The sequence below is a fragment of the Arvicola amphibius genome, chromosome 2 (assembly GCF_903992535.2).
Source record: "Arvicola amphibius chromosome 2, mArvAmp1.2, whole genome shotgun sequence".
Taxonomy (NCBI): domain Eukaryota; kingdom Metazoa; phylum Chordata; class Mammalia; order Rodentia; family Cricetidae; genus Arvicola; species Arvicola amphibius.
Genome location: NC_052048.2, coordinates 135,207,968 through 135,226,261, shown reverse-complemented (window position 1 = coordinate 135,226,261; position 18,294 = coordinate 135,207,968). Strand labels below are relative to the sequence as shown.

Sequence of the window (18,294 nt, the reverse complement as noted above, 5' to 3'; positions counted from 1 at the left end):
AAGAAAAATAACATTTGTTTTCATAGCTGGGAGTTAGTTCTTTAAACCTGAAATGCAGTCTCATAAAAGTGATGAATAGGAACTAAACTGAGAGACATTTAGGACCATTTACAATCATAATTAATGATTTTTCAATTATTAGGGTGTGAAAAGTGCAATAATGGTCTCGATCTGTATTGTCTTTAATACCAGATCCTGAAGATGTAAGATTCCATGAAAAAGGATAAATTGAGATAGACATTTTTACTGATTAAAATAGTGGGGTTATCATGAATTATCACTGTGATTCTATTAGAATTATGGGTCAAAACATGGATAGTTGCAAAATATAGCATATTAAAATAATGTAACATAAGACTGACTCACCTCACGTTTTTGGATTTCTTTTGTGAATACTTTCCATGTCAATGTAAGTTTTACTCGGTGGTAAACATGTGACTAATACGCTGTGTTCATCATGAGTTCTTTAGTTGTTAACTATAAAACGAGGCAATGTAAATCAATAGGATTGGATTTCTAAGGCATGACCCCTAGGTGAATAGCAGGCCCACAAAGTGTGCGTTCTGTGTAGGATGTGACTGTGAATGCGTTTATCAAGTATGCTACATACACAGGTAGCTACATGGAGAAGTATATAGAAATGTGGGCTATGATATCCAGACAGGAGGATCAAAAGTTAATCAAATATTAGTAGGGACAATTGAATGGTGATATAGACACACTGACCAGTGAATCACAAGTCTGATGTATACTCTATTATTTTTCCAGGTATATAAAATATGCTTCTACTATGGTGTTAAGATGAGTACACTTTCCACGTATGTACTCATTAAAGAATGTCCTTAATTTCCAAGCTGCACTTGGAGTCCTAGCCAACATTTTTCTCCTTTTTTCCTACACTTTCATAATTCTAGGTCACAGACCTAAGCCCACGGACTTGATCTCCTGTCAACTGGCCTTCATCCACATAGTGCTGCTCATCACTGGAGTGGATATTTGGCTTTGGGTCATATTTGAGTCACTGAATGTTGATAATGACTTCAAATGTAAGACAACTTTTTACATAAGCAGGGTGATGAGAGGCCTCTCCATCTGCATCACCTGCCTCCTGAGTGTGTTCCAGGCTGTCACTATTAGTCCCAGTTCCTCTTTTATGGCAAAATTTAAATATAAACTAAAAAAATACACGATCTATGCTTTCTTATTTATCTGGTCTTTCAACTTGTTATTCATTAGCAACCGATTCTTTTATGTTGGAGCTTTTACCAACATGAGTGAAACCAACCAGATGAAGATCACTAAATCCTGCTCCCTCTTCCCCATGAACTACATCATCAAGGGATTCATTTTAACAGTGGTAACCTCCAGAGATGTATTTCTCATAGGACTTATGCTGGCCACTAGTGCATACATGGTGATTATCTTGTTCAGACATCAGAGGCAACACAAACATCTTCACAGCCTCAGCCACCTGAGAGCATCTCCTGAGAAAAGGGCCACCCAGAGCATCTTGCTGCTGGTGGTTTGCTTTGTGGTCATGTACTGGGTGGACTTCATCATCTCATCCACTGCAGTCCTGTTATGGATGTACGACCCAGTCATCCTGAGTATCCAGAAGTTTCTGATGAATGTCTATCCCACAATTACTCCTCTGATACAAATTAGTTCTGATAACAGAATAACTAATATGCTCAAAAACATGCAGTTGGTGTGCCACCATATTTTAAAAAAAGGATAATTTATTTTTTAACAAAATTATTTTTATTTATATTTATGAGTATTGGGTCAGCATGTATGTATGTGTGAATTCCTGATATCCACAGAGAAGAGGTCATTGCCCCCCCCTGAACTGGACATACAAATGGTTATAAGGTATCATATTGGTGCAGTTGCAATTATATTTTTCAAAATATAATATATTCTTAAACTGTTCAATAGTTCAAGTAGCAAATCAAGATTCTTCATACATTTAAATAATTTTTTTGCTATTACACATGCTCATTCTTGTGACGTTTCTGCTGCCAAGTGCTCTAGAGCCCTTTAAGTTCACTGTATATGGTAAGTTAAAATTTCCACAGAAATTCTCTTACTTTCTCCTCTTTACTTTATACTATATATGTTCCCTTGATGCTGAGGTTACTCAAAGGAAGCTCTTTGCTGATGCTGACTTTTTACGTTTTTCATTCAAAGGGATTTTAATCTACTCTCAGTCATCAAAAATTAGTTTAAATATCTTATTTAAACTTTTATTCTCTTTCTTAAGTATAGTTTCTCTGGATCCAGAAAATTTTGTGAATTTAAATTTTCTTTTTTTACCACAGTTATATAATGAGCTTTATATGAAAATTCCATGTGCTTGTGTATTTGTTCTTCATCAATTCTTACTGACATATTAGTCATAAAATAAAAATTGTTCATATATATGATGTACAGTGTGTTTTTTGTGTATGTGTGTGTGTATACACAGATGAAGAATCTGTGAGCATGTGTATGTTAAGGCAAGGAGGCAACGTTTTCTGTTTTTCTTCACAATCCACTCACCTTGGTTTTGATAATGTCTCTCAGTGACCCGGGGATTGCCAAATAGGACAAAATGATATCACAGGTATTTTCTTGTGCCTGCCTCTCCTACTCTGGGATTTCAAATATTCAACACCACACTCCACTTACATTTTTTTCTTTTACTGATAATAGTTCTGTTTCATACAGTATATTCTGAATAAAGTTTCTCCTCCCTGTACTTAGTTCCAGGAAATCTGAGCTGGGCAGTGAAGGAAACCATAGAAAACAGAAAGCAGGTGAAGATGTCATTGGATGAGGAGCCACATCACAGCCCCAGAAAGCAGGTCATTGGATGAGGAGCCACATCACAGCCCCAGAAAGCAGCAGAACTTGGCAGCTTTGGCCACATGGTTCTGACTTAAGATGAAGGTTAGAAAAAAGAGGTTATGGAATCTCCCTTTGTGACTGAGGAAAACTGCTGAGGCCAGGCACTGGGGTGTCACTGCTTGGAGGCCTAGAGAGGCCATTGTGTGAATCTGTGAAAGTCAAACCTGGATTGCCTCAGAGACCCCAGGCTGTTGGATACCTGCTGAGGGAAAGCTGCTAATGGGAGTGGAACCAGCCCAAGTGAGAGAAGTGTTGTATTTTTGATCTTAGCCATTCAGACCATTCTGGTGCAAGATGGTAGTTCAGAGTCATTTTGATTTGCATTTCCCTGATGACTAAGGATGTTGAGCAATTCCTTAAATGTCTTTAAGCCACTTGAGACTTTTCTGTTGAGAATTCTGTGTTGAGATCTGTACTGTCATGCCACCTCCTGCGGAGTCTGCATGATCTCTCACAGTGGCACAAGCTTCAAGGAGGAGTGCCCACAGAGAAGGGGTGTGTGTGTGTGTGCTTGTGTGCATGTGTGCTGTGATTTCTGCATTGGAGCCCTTGCACTCTTGGCTTTAACTGCTTATGTTCTAAGGAATACGGTCTGATTTCTTCTGGAAGGGAAGATAGTATGTTTAAGTTTCCAGTTTCTACTGATGAGCCATTACCATACACAGAAGTATATGATGCTAATGGAGGAAGATGGGTTAACATTCAAGGGAAAAAGGCTTCCAGGTTTAGTCTGGTGCTTATTAAATGAAGAACAAAAGGCAAACTTAATTAACAATTAAGACAGGTGCAGCAAAAATGGGATAAGGGTAGATGAGAGAGATACATGTCATAACTTCTTAAGATTGGTTTTGGAGAAGGTTTGAAAAAGAGTTAGAAATATGGAGAAGGAGGAGGAAAGAAGAAGTTCTGCACAGATTGCAGAAATATAGAAAGACTGTAGGCTGTGTGACTGTTAACCACAACTGCTTGCCCTTAGCTCAAAATACCATGAACTCAGCCTAGATAAAGATTTATATCAAAACTAATGCCAAGCCATATCTAGCATGACCAGCCGCAGGCTTGCACTGGGGACATCTGTCTGATGAAATTCTATTCTCATGTATCTGATACAATGATTCTAAGAATAATCTGTACCACATGAATAAATAATATATGCTGTTAAGCAATCTTTTCTCTACAAAGAATGAGCCTCATGCCTAGTAAAGATGCATTTAGATGCAATTTCCTTTTGAGTCTTGTGTGTGTTTGTCATTCACCAACTCCTTATCCACCTATTCCTGAGACCCTGTCCCATTGATCCCAGTGCTCCAGCTGAGCTGGTCCATAGCACTGCACCCCATTTTTCATTGGATTATTTTGTATTTTGACGACTAGTTCGTCGATATCTTTACATATTTTGGAGATCAGCCCTCTGACAGATGTGGGGTTGATGAAGATCTTTTTCCATTCTGTAGGGTGTCATTTTGTCTTATTTATGGTGTCCTTTGCCTTACATGAGCTTTTTAATTTCAGGAAGTCCCATTTATTCCCATTTATTGATTGTTGCTCCTAGTGTCTATGCTGCTGGTATTTAGGAAGTGGTCTCTTGTGCCAATGTGTTCAAGGCTTCTTCCATTTGCTATTCTATCAGGTTCAGTGTACCTGGATTTATGTTGAGGTTTTTGATCCACTTGGACTTGAGTTTTGCACATGGTGATAGATATGGTTCTATTTGCATTCTTTTATATGATGACATCCAGTTATGCCAGCATCATTTGTTGAAGATGCTTTCATTTTTCCATTGTGCAGTTTTAGCTTCTTTGTCAAAAGTCAGGTGTTCATAATGTTCAGGTGTATGTTTTAATGTCAGGGTCTTCAATTTGATTCCATTGGTTCATGTGTCTTTCTTTAGGCCAATACCAAGCCTTTTTTTTTTTATGACTTTTTATGGCTCTATAGTAGAGCTTGAAGTCAGGGATGGTGATGTCTTTTTGTAGTACATCCTTTATAGTACAGGATTGTTTTAGCTATCCTGTGGGGGCTTTTTGTTTTTGTTTTTTGAGACAGGGTTTCTCTGTAGCTTTGGAGCCTGTCTTGGAACTAACTCTTGTAGACCAGGCTGGCCTTGAACTTGCAGAGATACACCTTCCTCTGCCTACCAAGAGCTGGGATTAAAGGTGTGCACCATCACTGTCCAGCTATCCTGTGTTTTCTAATTTTCCATATGGAGTTGAGTATTGTTCTATTGAGGTCTGTGCATGATTCTGGGCGATCTTTCCATTTTCTGATATCTTCTTCAATTTCTTTCTTTAAAGACTTAAAGTTCTTGTCATACAGGCATTTTACTTGTTAGGACAGAATTACCCCATGATATTTCATATTATTTATCGAGATTGTAAAGGATGGTGGTTCTCTGAATTTTTCTCTGCCCATTTATTATTTTATATAGGCCCTACTACTTTTTTTAGTTAATTTTGTATAGCACTACATTTCTGAACGTGTTTAACAGTTGTATGAGTTCCCTGGTAGAATTCTTGGAGTCCCTCATGTATATTATCATATCATCTGTAAATAGCAAAAGCCTTGCTTCTTTCCAATTTGTATCCTCTTGGTTCCTTTTCTTGTCTTATTGCTCTCGCTAGAACTTTGAGTACTATATTGAATAGATGTGGAGAGAGTGGACAGCCTTATCTTTCTTGTCCCTGATTTCAGTGGAATTGCTTTGAGTTTTTCTCCATTTAATTTGATGTCGGTTATCAGTTTGCTCTAAATTGCCTTTATTATATTTATGTATGTCCCTTGTATCCCTGATCTTTCCAATACCTTTATCATGAAGGGATGTTGGATTTTGTCAAAGGCCTTTTCAGTATCGAATGAGATGATCATATTATTTTCTCTTTTAGCTTATTTATATGGTGGATTACATTGACATGTTTTCTTTATTGAACCATCCCTACACCCCCGGGATAAAGCTGCCTTGATCATGGTGGATGATTTTATTTGATGTGCTCTTGGATTAAATTTGCTAGTATTTTATTGAGTATTTTTATATTAATGTTCATAAGGGAGCCTGACTGTAATTCTCTTTCTTTGTTGTATCTTTGTGTGGTTTTGGTGTCAGGGTAACTATAGCCTCATAAAAGGAGCTTGACAATATTACTTCTAGTTCTATTGTTTGAAACAATTTGAAGACTGTTGGTATTAGCTCTTCTTTGAAATTCTAGTAGAATACTTCACTGAAGTCATCTGACGCTGGGCTTTTTTTTTTTTTTAAAATAGTCATTTAATGACTGTTTCTCTTTCCTTAGGGGTTATAGGTCTATTTAAGTTCCTTTAATCTGGTTTTGATTTAATTTTGGTACCTATCTAAATTATCCAACTTCGTGGAATATATGTTTTGAAGTATGACCTTATGACTCTCTTGATTTTCTCAGTATCTGTTGCTATGTCCCCCTTTTCATTGTTTATTTTGTTAATTATATAATCTCTCTTGAAGCATTATTAATAAAAACTCAGAGAAAAAAATTGGGGTTCATTCTGAAGACCAGAAAAACAAAGCAGCCAGCCACTGACTGTTACCTAGACCCCAGTCTTAAAATGGTGATCCTTCCTCTAGGAAGGAGACTGTCTGAGAGCTGTCTCCTCCCAATTTATAATCCCCTCTAAGGCTGGGATTAAAAGCATGCACCACTACCACCTGGTTTCTATGGCAAACTAGTGTGGCTATTGGGATGAAAGGTGTATGTCATTTCTGCCTGGTCTTTAAGGCTGGCCAGTATGACTGCTTTACTTTTCTGATCCCCAGGAAAGCTTTATTTTATTAATTTTATTAAAATACAAATGAAATGCCACTACACTCTCTGCCTTTTGGTTAGTTTGGATAGGGGTTTGTCGATCTTGTTGATTTTCTCAAAGAAAAACTTTTGGATTTTTCTCTTTGTTCCTATTTTATTGATTTTAGCCCTCAATTTGATTATTTCCTGTCATCTACTCCTTCTGGATGAGTTTGCTTCTTTTTGTTCTAGAGCTTTCTGTTGGCAGTAATTTCTGTCCAGTCTGGTCCCTCACCCATTCAGTCCCAAAGAAACACACGGTAGTATATATTAATTATAAACTGGTTGGCCTATTAGCTCAGGCTTCTTCTTAACTCTTACATCTTAAATTAGTTTATAATTCTTGTCTGTGTTAGCCTTCTGGCTTGATACCTTTTATCAGTGAGACATTCTCATGTTGCTTCCTCTGTGTCTGGCTTCTTCTGTGATGACTGCAGACTGACCCTTTTCTCTTCTCAGAATTCTCTCACCTTACTTCCTGCCTGGCTATTGGTCAATCAGAATTTTATTAAACCAATACAACAGACAAATCTTTACAGGGTACAAGACCATTGTCCCACAGCAGCTTTCAGGTATGCTGCTTCGTGTTTTATTTATTCCCTCTATTTCAATTTTTAAGTGTTGAACTGTTTCCTTCATCTGTTTGATTGATTTTTCTTGACTCTCTTGGTTTTCTTTAAAGGATTTTTAAAGTTTCTTACATTTTTTGTTTCTCTTTCTTTGATTTCCTTAAGCCATTTTTTCCATTTCTTCTTTAAGGACCCCTAGAAATTGCTGCTACCATGAAGCCCTGCTTTACTCTATCCTTTTCTGTCTAGAATTACTTCCCAAGCTCTGCCAGGCTTTATGTGGATGCAGTTGTTCACGTGGTACCATTTTGTAGCATGAGGGCCTGCTCCTTTGGGTTTCTGTCCTGCCCAGTTCCCACAGTTGGTAAGACCCCAAAGAAAATCACACAGAGAATCCACATTAGGTTATAAACTTATTGGCCCATTAGATCAGGCTTTGTATTAGCTCTTATAACTTATATTAACTTATATTTGGGATCGTTTACATAAGCGATCCCAAAAATTCTACAAGGAACTTCTACAACTCATAAACACTTTCAGTAATGTAGCAGAATACAAGATTAACTAAAAAAATAGTAGCCCTCTTGTACACAGATGATAAAAGGGCTGGGAAAGAAATCAAAGAAACAACAGCCTTCACAATAGACATGGATAGCATAAAATGTCTTGGAGTAACTCAAATCAAACAAGTGGAAGACTTGTATGAGAAGAACTTTAAATCTTTAAAGAAAGAAATTGAAGAAGACAGCAGAAAGTGGAAAGATCTCCTATGCTCTTGGGTAGTCAGAATTAGCATAATAAAAATGGCAACTTTACCAAAAGCAATCTACAGATTCAATGCAATGCCCATCAAAATCCAAAAAAATTCTTCACACCTCTTAAGAACAATAGTCAACTTCACATAGAAAAGCAAAAAACACAGGATAGCCAAAACAATCCTGTACAATAAAAGAACTCTGGAGGCAGCACAATCCTTGACTTCAAACTCTACTACAGAGCTACAGTACTGAAAACAGCCTGGTATTGGCATAAGAACTGACAGGAGGAAACCTAATAGAAGAGCCGGATATTAATCCACATACTTTTGAACATCTGATATTTTGACAAAAAAGCAAAAAATATCAAATGGAAAAAAGAGAGCATATTTAACAAATGGTGCTGACATAATGATATCAACATGTAGTAGAATGAAAATAGGCCCATATCTATCACCATGAACAAAACTCAAGTCCAAATGGATCAAAGACCTCAACATAAAGCCAGCCACAGTGAACCTTATAGAAGAGAAAGTGGGAAGTACACTTGAATGCATGGGTACAGGGAACCACCTCTTAAACATAACCCCAGCAGCACAGACACTAAGAGAAACAATTAATAAATGGGACCTCCTGAAACCGAAAAGCTTCTGTAAAGCAAAGGACATGGTCAACAAGACAAAACAACAGCCTACAGAATGGGAAAAGATCTTCACTAATCCCACATCAGACAGAGTTCTGATCTCCAAAATATACAAAGAACTCAAGAAATTGTTCACCAAAAGAACACATAATCCAATAAAAATGGAGTACAGGAGCACCAGAAGATACATCCGGGAGGTGAGTGTGTTCCTGACCCTGCGGCAGCAGCCGGGGAGCCAGGGAGCAGAGCACAGCCTCTCCCCAACACCCTATACTTCCCTGATCTTCCGGCTGGAGCCACTCTCCCTGGCTACTACTGCTTCTCTCTTCCTACTTCACCCAGCTCGCATCCAGAAAAGCCCTACCTTCTTCCTCCCCTCTTCAGGTTCATAACATCTCCAGCTCAGCCTGATGGGGCGCTGGGACCAGATAGGGAGTGCAACCGGCAGGCAGAAGTTTCTTTGTGTCAATAGCCTGCCTGCAGCAAGGTAGGCCCTTTGTCCGTGAGCTCCTTGGCGGCAAGCAAGGACACCTGATCTCAGCACCAGAAGATACATCCAGGAGCACCAGAAGATATATCCAAGAGGCAAGCAAGGACACCTGATCCTGTAAAAGAAGATCCATAGAAGAGCATTCGGAAGAAGAGATGGGCAGGCGCCAATGCAAGAATTCCTCCAACAATTTTAAAAACAACATGAAATCACCAGAACCCAGCAATCTTACAAAAGGAGGATTTGAACACCTAAATCAAGAAGAAGTAGAAAAGCTTGACTTTTTGAAAGTGATAGAGGCCCTTAAACAGGAGGTGAAAAACTCCCTAAAAGAAATGGAGGAGAAGAATAACAAAAAGTTTGAAGAACTGAGTAAATCCGTAAATGATATCCTAGGAAACCAAGGAAAAACAATCAAACAGATAATGGAAACAGTTCAAGACTTGAAAACTGAAATGGAGGCAAGGAAGAAAACACAAACTGAGGGCAAGCTGGATATGGAAAATCTAGGTAAACAAATAGAGACTACAGTATCAAGCATAACCAACAGAATAAAAGAGATAGAAGAAAGAATCTCGGATTCAGAAGATACCATAGAGAAAATAAAAGCACTGATCAAAAGAAATCAGCAAATCAAACAAATTCTCATCACAAAACATTTAGGAAATTAGGGACACAATAAAAGACCAAACCTAAGAATAATAGGGGTAGAAGAAGGAGAAGAAGTACCACTCAATGGTCCAGAAAATATATTTAATAAAATTATGGAAGAAAACTTTCCCAATCTAAAGAAAGATATTCCTATGAGGTTCAAGAAGCATACAGAACACCGAATAGGCTGGATCAAAAAAAAAATCTCCTCTCCATATAATAATCAAAACATAAAACATACAGAATAAAGAAAGAATATTAAGAGCTGCAAAGGAAAAAGGTCAAGTAACTTATAAAGGTAAACCTATCCGACTTACACCTGACTTCTCTATGGAAACCATGAAAGCCAGAAGGTCCTGTATAGATGTACTGCAGAAACTAAGAGACCATGGATGCAAGCCCAGACTACTATACCCAGCCAAGCTTTCATTCACTATAAATTGAGAAAACAAAATTTTCCAGGATAAAAACAAATTTAAACAATATGTAGCCACAAATCTAGCCTTACAGAAAGTAACAGAAGGAAAATCACAAACCAAGGAGTCCAACATTGCCCACAATAACTCAGACATCTAGCGACCCTTCACAAGCACATCTCAAAGAAAGGAGACACGCAATCTCTTCTACCAAAAAGCAAAAAATAAAACAAAAATGATGACTGGAGTTAACAATCATTGGTCATTAATATCACTTAATATCAATGGACTCAATTCACCTATAAAAAGGGCACAGGCTAAGAGATTGGATACAAAAACAGGATCCAACATTCTGCTGTTTACAAGAAACACACCTCAACCACAAAGACAGACATCTACTCAGAGTAAAGGGTTGGGAAGAGGTTTATCAAGCAAACGGACCTAAGAAATAAGCTGGTGTGGCCATACTAATTTCTAATGTATGATTTTTTTTGAGTTGCATGGGAATCTTTAATTTATAAATTTCTATTGAAGTTGCATAACAGTTTTTTTCTCATTTTTTTATTAAAGATTTCCATCTCCTCCCCTCCTCCTCCCCCTTCCCTCCCCTCCCTTCCACCCATATCCCCACTCCCTCCCTCTCCAGGCCAAAGAGCCATCAGGGTTCCCTTCACTATGTTAAGTCCAAGGTCCTCCCAACTCCCCCTAAGTCCAGGAAGGTGAGCAACCAAACTGACAAGGCTCACAGTGAGCCCGTCCATGCTGTAGAGTTCATGTTCATTGCCGTTGTCCTTGGTTTCTCAGTCCTCCTCCACCATCAGGGAGGTTTCTGAAGACAGCTTCTAATTCCTCACGACTTACAGGTCTATTTAAACTCTTCACCTGGTCTTGATTTAATTTTTCTATATTGTACTTATCTATAAAAGTGTCCATTTCTTTCACATTTTCCATGACTATGTCTCCCATGGTACCCCGTGGTGGTGCACAGAAACCCCCGGCTGCCATCTTGGTTCAGTAGCCATGGTGACCATATACAGAAAGCCGTCATCTTGGCTGCCGCTGATGGAACCGGAGGCGCAGAGGACTGGAAGTTTTTTACCTCGAGACTGAACCCCGAGCTGAAGAACCCCAGATCTTAGCCCCTGGTCCCCCCTCTGCTCATGACTATGCATGAGCATTCCGCCCCTTCCCTTTGATGTGCTCATGAATATTCAGGGATCTGCTCTACCCCCAGACCACCCCAACTTTAACCTGAAACCCTAATGCTGACCAACCCTCCACCTTGAGCCTGACCTCCAATGCTAAGCCCTGGATGTCTGTGTGTGTTTGTGTCTCCTTCTCTGTCCTCCGCCCTAGGTGATCGTGTGAGAGTGTGTGTGTGTGAGTGTGTCTGTCTGTGTGTGTGTGTGTGTGTCTACGTCTCCTCAGCCCTGCCCGAAAAAAATTTTCGCATGTCCCTGTGGGCCGAGGGGGAAGGAAGACAGTATCTTTGATGGTGTGCAGCGGCATGGGAGCTGTCTGGCGTCTCCGCTTCAAATCCCCCATTTGGAGAGGCCTCACCAGTGAGTTCAGCCTGTTATGTTAAGTGCACGGCGCTGGCACTAGTGAGGTCCTGAGTTCAAATCCCGGGTCCGTGGGGTTCTGTTTCCCGTGTGTGTTGCGTTTTTCCATGCTGTCTTTCTGGGTGGAAAAAAGTTTTGACGGGGGTCAGATACACTTTAAAAACTTAAAATCACTTTAAGAATTTAAAAATCTGAACCCGGTCCAGACTGGCTCAGACTTGTTCAGAAAGGTTCAGAACAGTTCAGACTGGTTCAAACCGGATTAAACCGGTTCAGACTGGATTAAACCAGATTAAACTGGTTCAGACTGGTTCAGAGCGGATGAAACCAGTTCAGACTGGCTCAAACAGCCTCATGTGTTTGCCTGGCATGCGCTTGGCATGTGCGTGTGATGTATGCAGCATGTGCTAAGAGTGTGCATGACTCCCATACCTTCCTTTGACCCCTGGTGACCCCCATGACCCCACTGTGACCCCCATGACCCTGCCCCATTTCACACATATGACATGTGCAGCATGTGATTATTGTGTCTTGGCATGTGCTTGGCTGCATTTGGCATGTGTTTAGCATGTGCATGACTCCCATTAGTTCCTGTGTCCCCCATGACCCCCCCATGATCCCCATGATCCCCATGATTCGCCCCATGACCCTGCCCCATGTCACTTGTTTGATGTGTACTTGGCATGTGCCTGGTGTTTGCTTAGCATGTACTTGGTGTGTGCTTAGTGTGTGTTTAGCATGTGCACGATTCCCATCACCCTCTGGTGACTCCCATGACCTCCCTTGGCCCCCTGACCCTGGCCCATGTCACATGTACGATGTGTATACCATGTGCTTAGCATGCATGTGCTCAGCGTGTGCATAGCGTGTTTGACCCTCCGTGACCCCGTGCAGGCTTCCTGAGCACGGGCGACCAGGCCGCCAAGGGCAACTACGGGCTCCTGGACCAGATCTAGGCACTGCGCTGGGTGGTGGAGGAGAACGTGGGTGCCTTTGGGGGGGACCCCGAGCATGTGACCGTGTTTGGCTCGTGTGCCGGTGTCAGCCTCCTCACACTTTCGCACTACTTGGAGGGTGAGCCCCACGTGCGACCCCTGACCCCTGACCTCCACTTGACACCCCTTTGACCCTATGACTCCCCTGTGACCCCACCCTGATCCTATGACCCAATACTGACCCTCGTGTGACCCTACCCTGACCCCCGTGTGACCCCAACCTGACCCCCATGTGACCCCTCTGTGTGACCCCCGCATGACCCCACACTGACCCCCATGGGACCCCACCCTGACCCTGTGTGACCCTACCCTGACCCCGTGTGACCCCTCATGTGACCCCACCAAGACTCCCGTGACCTCCCCGTGTGATACCCTGTGACCCCCGTGTGACCCCCCAGGCCTGTTCCAGAAGGCCATCATCTAGAGCGGCACAGCGCTGTCCAGCTGGGTGGTAAACTACCAGCCTGCCAAGTACATGCATGCCCTGTCAGAGCAGGTGGGGTGCGGGCTGGTGTCAGGGGACACGGCAGTGGGGGACACCCGCGTTCGGGCCCGTGGTGGACAGGGATGTGATCCCGGACGACCCACAGATCTTCATGGATCAGGGCAGTTCCTCAACTACGACGTCATGCTTGGTGTGAACCAGGGAGAGGGGCTGCACCTCGTGGACGGCATCGTGGCCAGGGACGAAGCGGAGGATGTGGGGGATGCGTACAACCTCGATGTGGAGGACACGCGTGATGGAGGAGAGTTATCTGTCTATGTTTCTTTCATTGGTTAATTAATAAAGAAAACTGCCTTGGCCCTTTAAGAGACAGAAAATTAGGTAGGTGGAGTAGACAGAACAGAATTGTGGGAACAAGGAAGTAGAGTTGGGGAGACGCTTCAGGCAGTCGCCATAGGAGTCTCCATGCTGTTCCTCTCCGAGATGGACGCAGGTTAAGATCTCTCCTGGTAAGCCACACCTCGTGGTGCTACCCAGATTACTAAATATGGGTTAAAGGAAGATGTGAGAATTAGCCAATAAGAGGCTGAAACTATGGGCCAGGCAGTGTTTAAAAGAATACAGTTTCCGTGTAATTATTTCGGGTGTAAAGCTAGCCGGTGGCCGGGTGGCGGGACGCAGCCTGCCGCTTCTCACTACAGATTGGCGCTCCAACGTGGTGACTAAATCCCCTTAAAAACCTGAGTTGGCTTTAAATAAAGGAGAGAGAGAGTTTAACACAGCTTTTTGCTGTTTGCCTGGACGTGCCGTAGAGAGATCTCCTGTTTCCGCAATAGCGGCAGAAAAAAAAAAAAAAAGCTGAGTCATTTTAAAACGCAGCTTACTGGTGCTGTGCCGCCAGTGCAAACTCTCGCTATAAAGCATTTCAATGGCTTTTATGGACTGGATGTTTGTGTGCCCGCTGGGGATCAGAAAGAAAGTACTCTGAGACCATGCTCTGAGGCAGGAGTGGCTCTGGCTCTGCTCCGCCATGCTCAACTGTGCTGACCTCAGGCAGGAACTATCGTAATTACCATAATAACAGCGCAGTTAAGGTTTAGACTTGGCTGAAAACAGGCGGTACCGTATTACCTCTACCTGGCGCAACTTAAGTTTTTAAGAAGTGGTTAACCTTTTAAGAAGTGCTCCTGGATATTAAAAAATTACAGATTCACAATAGGAAAGATTCAGACATAGAAGGCCTTTAAATGGCTCACGTAGGCTTAAAAGAGAAAAAAATAAAATATAGAAAATAAAGTTAATGCCTTTAAAAAAAGGATAAAGTGTTTAAAGAGACAGAATAAAGTAAGTGATAGAGTAAAAATAAGCCACGTAAAAATGGAAAATTCACAGAGAGTCTGGATTATGTATTTTATTGTGTTTTCTTTAAAATTTTTGACTGTAAAGGAGCTAAATACAGAGAGACATTTCATTATATGGGCTGCCAGGCTAGACCAAAATGGACATTTTAATGGTATGACTTCAGGATTTGGATCTAAGAACATGATGCTTTGGAAAAGAGTTTCTTCTTTTGTTTTCACAGAGGACGAGACTCTGTGGATTGCTTCTATCCCAATATGGTATGATAGACCACGCCCTCCTGAAAGGTTGCTGTGAACATCTTCAAAAAATTACTTCACTCAACTGCCAACTGAGAGGAACCTAGCACACAGGTTACACCATGAAAGACCTAAATAACAGCGCCCCCATTCAGCAGGAAGCAGTTTGGAGAGAAAAAACTGCGCCCATTTTCCCAAATATTGCTTATAAATGTTCTTTTACATTTAAAGGGGGAGATGATATAGATATGAATTTGCATTGGTATAGATTTTAAGGTCAATTTTGTTATATGTATATGTATTTCTGATCTTGATTAAGCTATTGTGATTGTAGTTCATTTTAAAAACTGTAATGTATAATTAGGAAATATAGGTTGTTAATGGATAATCATTGATAATAGTCAAGCTTGTAGTCATGTTAGATTTTCTAGATGTGCATAGATATATTTCAGATAGGCATTCTTCATATCTTTCAAAGACTGCAGAATATGGCATTTTAAATGTTTTAATAACTTAGGGTTTTTCATGACAATGAGACACGTCTGCTCCTGGCAGCACCAATCTACTTCAAGAGGAAGATGGGCATCGAAGAGGCTCCTTATGGAGTTTGATAGCCATTTGGGCAAGAAACTGCTCTTGGCTGGACTGTTGCATAAACTGGACACAAAGAACCCGCAGAGAGAGGACTGCTGAACTTGCCTAAAGGTGAGATGGTCTCTCAGGGTTCGTGATTCGTGAAAGAGTCTGCGAGACGTTCTGCAGGACACAGCAGAAAGTGACTGAACTGTCTTTGGAATTTTTCTGCTTCATGGAAATGTCTGCTGGATACTGTGGGCCTGAAGCCCGAAGATGGATGTCCCAACGGTACAGAGGAACTTTGGGTGACTGTCCAGGCAACGAGTTGTCTCTGTCATTTCTAGAGTTTTATAAGTTACTTATTTCTTGTTTACTTAGGTAGCATTATATCCTTCTGGAGTCTTTGATGGAGTTGAAGAATAAATAGATAGTTATAGCTTTCCTTAGTTATGATAAAAGATAAAATAGATTTAAATATTGTAACTGTAATACTTGCTTGATAACTGTTTTGTTATATGTAATTTTGCTATGTTAAAGTTGAAGCCTTTCTTTCTTGTTTAAACAGAAAAAGGGGAAATGATGGAGGAGAGTTATCTGTCTATGTTTCTTTCATTGGTTAATTAATAAAGAAAACTGCCTTGGCCCTTTAAGAGACAGAAAATTAGGTAGGTGGAGTAGACAGAACAGAATTGTGGGAACAAGGAAGTAGAGTTGGGGAGACGCTTCAGGCAGTCGCCATAGGAGTCTCCATGCTGCTGCTCTCCGAGATGGACGCAGGTTAAGATCTCTCCTGGTAAGCCACACCTCGTGGTGCTACCCAGATTACTAAATATGGGTTAAAGGAAGATGTGAGAATTAGCCAATAAGAGGCTGAAACTATGGGCCAGGCAGTGTTTAAAAGAATACAGTTTCCGTGTAATTATTTTGGGTAAAGCTAGCCGGTTGCTGGGAACTGGGCGGCGGGAATGCAGCCCACCGCTTCACACTACACACGCGTTTCAAGGCGGAGAACACAGCCTGTCGGCAACAAGAACGCACGTGTCTGTACGGACAGCGTGGATAACACCTATAACGATGGGAACGCTCGTGTTGGTCACGTGGGTAACACACGTGTCCATGTGGGTAACATGTATGACGAAGATGAGGTCATGCGTGCTGGTGCTCCCGAGGGCGGGGACTCGCTGCACGAGATGATCAAGTTCATGTACATGGACTGGGCGGACTGCGGGTAGGCGCTGGTGGCATGCGCAACGTGGTGGCGGCAGCGGGAGCACACGGGCGCAGACAATTTCTTGCAGGCTAAGCCGCCCCCCAGTGCCATGACGGCAGCAGCAGCGGTGGCAAGAGGGATCCGCGTGGCCGGCCCGCTCGACAGCCCGCTCATGGCGCCCAGCACCATCACCATGGCGCCCAACTCGGCAGCCACAGCGGCCGCAGGGACTCGTCTGGGGCGCTGCGGGGGCGTTGGCCGGCAGAACTGGTCGAACCTGCCGCATGGACACTCGATCACGCGTGTATAGCAGGCGTCATGCAGAGGAGGAGACTCTGGGTTTTTTCTTTTTTTTTCCGGCTCTGTTTCGGTTTGCTGATTTCTTCACACGCGTGTGTCTGCAGGGACGATTTCCGTGTCACGCGTGTGGCCTGGGCACGCCTGGGCTGGAGACTTTAATCTTGACACAGACATGCGGACTGTGCAAAATATCGATTAAAAAATATAAATACATGAAATAAACATAGGAAAGGAGGAACAGGCCGCTGCCGCAGCAGCGTGGGTTCGTGCGTGACTCGGGGCCAGGACTTTATTTAAGGAAACTTTGTACACGTGGGGCGGTGTGGGGGGGGGAAGAAGTATAATAACCATCATACGTGTGTCATATGTGTGGGACCTGGGAAGATTCGCACAGAGTTTGGGGAGGGAGGGGGAAGACGATGACAATAAACGGTTTTCCCGACATCAAGTTTGTACCATGCTGATGACGTGGGGGTCCGTGTAGCGTGGAGTTTTCTATGTCCCAGACGTGGTGTTTGTGTGCTGTGTCCCGGGTTACGTCACTCACAGGCCAAGCCACCTGAAGGCAGGCGATGACATCATCATTGCATGCTTACATATACTGCACAACAGCTGTGTGACGATGAACACGCGATCTGTGTGTGCATATGAAGGTTGTATGATGATGAACACGTGATCCGTGTGTGCACGTGACAGTTGTATGACAATGAACACGTGATCTGCGTAAACACACTAGGTCTTCCACTGCATGTTTACACAAACACGTGACAGTTGTATGATGATGGTGTGACGATGGACACGCAATCCGTGCGTGCACATGTTGTCTTCCGGGTGGCGCCAGGTGCCGTCCTTCGTCTGTGCCACAATCAGAGACTCGAGGTCAGCACGCATGTGACTTGTGAGCTCTGACATGGGATCCCCGGCGGGGGGCGGGGTCTGGGGCCACGAGTGACGTCATCGTGGTGGGCGTGGCTTATGGCTGAGTGGCTTAGCGCTGGTGGGCGGAGTCGGGGTCTGTGACATCACCATAGTTTTAAGTGTCATTTATCCCCAGGGGACTCAGCTCCCAGCACCCGCGATGACTCAGCGCAGTACCCGTGCTCACGAGTCCCGAGATTTCTCGATGCCGGCTCAGTCTTGTTTCATGTGGGCACTGTTCAGAGGTGTGGGCGTGTCGGAGCATGTGTGGCATCTGCAGAAGAAGAAGCGTGTCGCTTTGGGGGTCCAATGTGTTCAAGTCACCCGCAGTGTCGCAGATGCAGACCACTTCCCGTCGCCTCCGAACTGGTAAGCAAGCCACCCCATTACACATTTCCCGTGTGAGAGGCGGCCGTGTTTTTTTAAAATTTATTCATTATGTATGCAATATTCTTTTATATGCAA

General features: G+C 42.6%; 1 pseudogene; it reads left to right on the top strand.

Moving 5' to 3' along the window:
- The first annotated feature begins 790 nt into the window (after window positions 1-790).
- Window positions 791-7,392, top strand: LOC119807649 (annotated as a pseudogene).
- The last annotated feature ends 10,902 nt before the right edge of the window (window positions 7,393-18,294 follow it).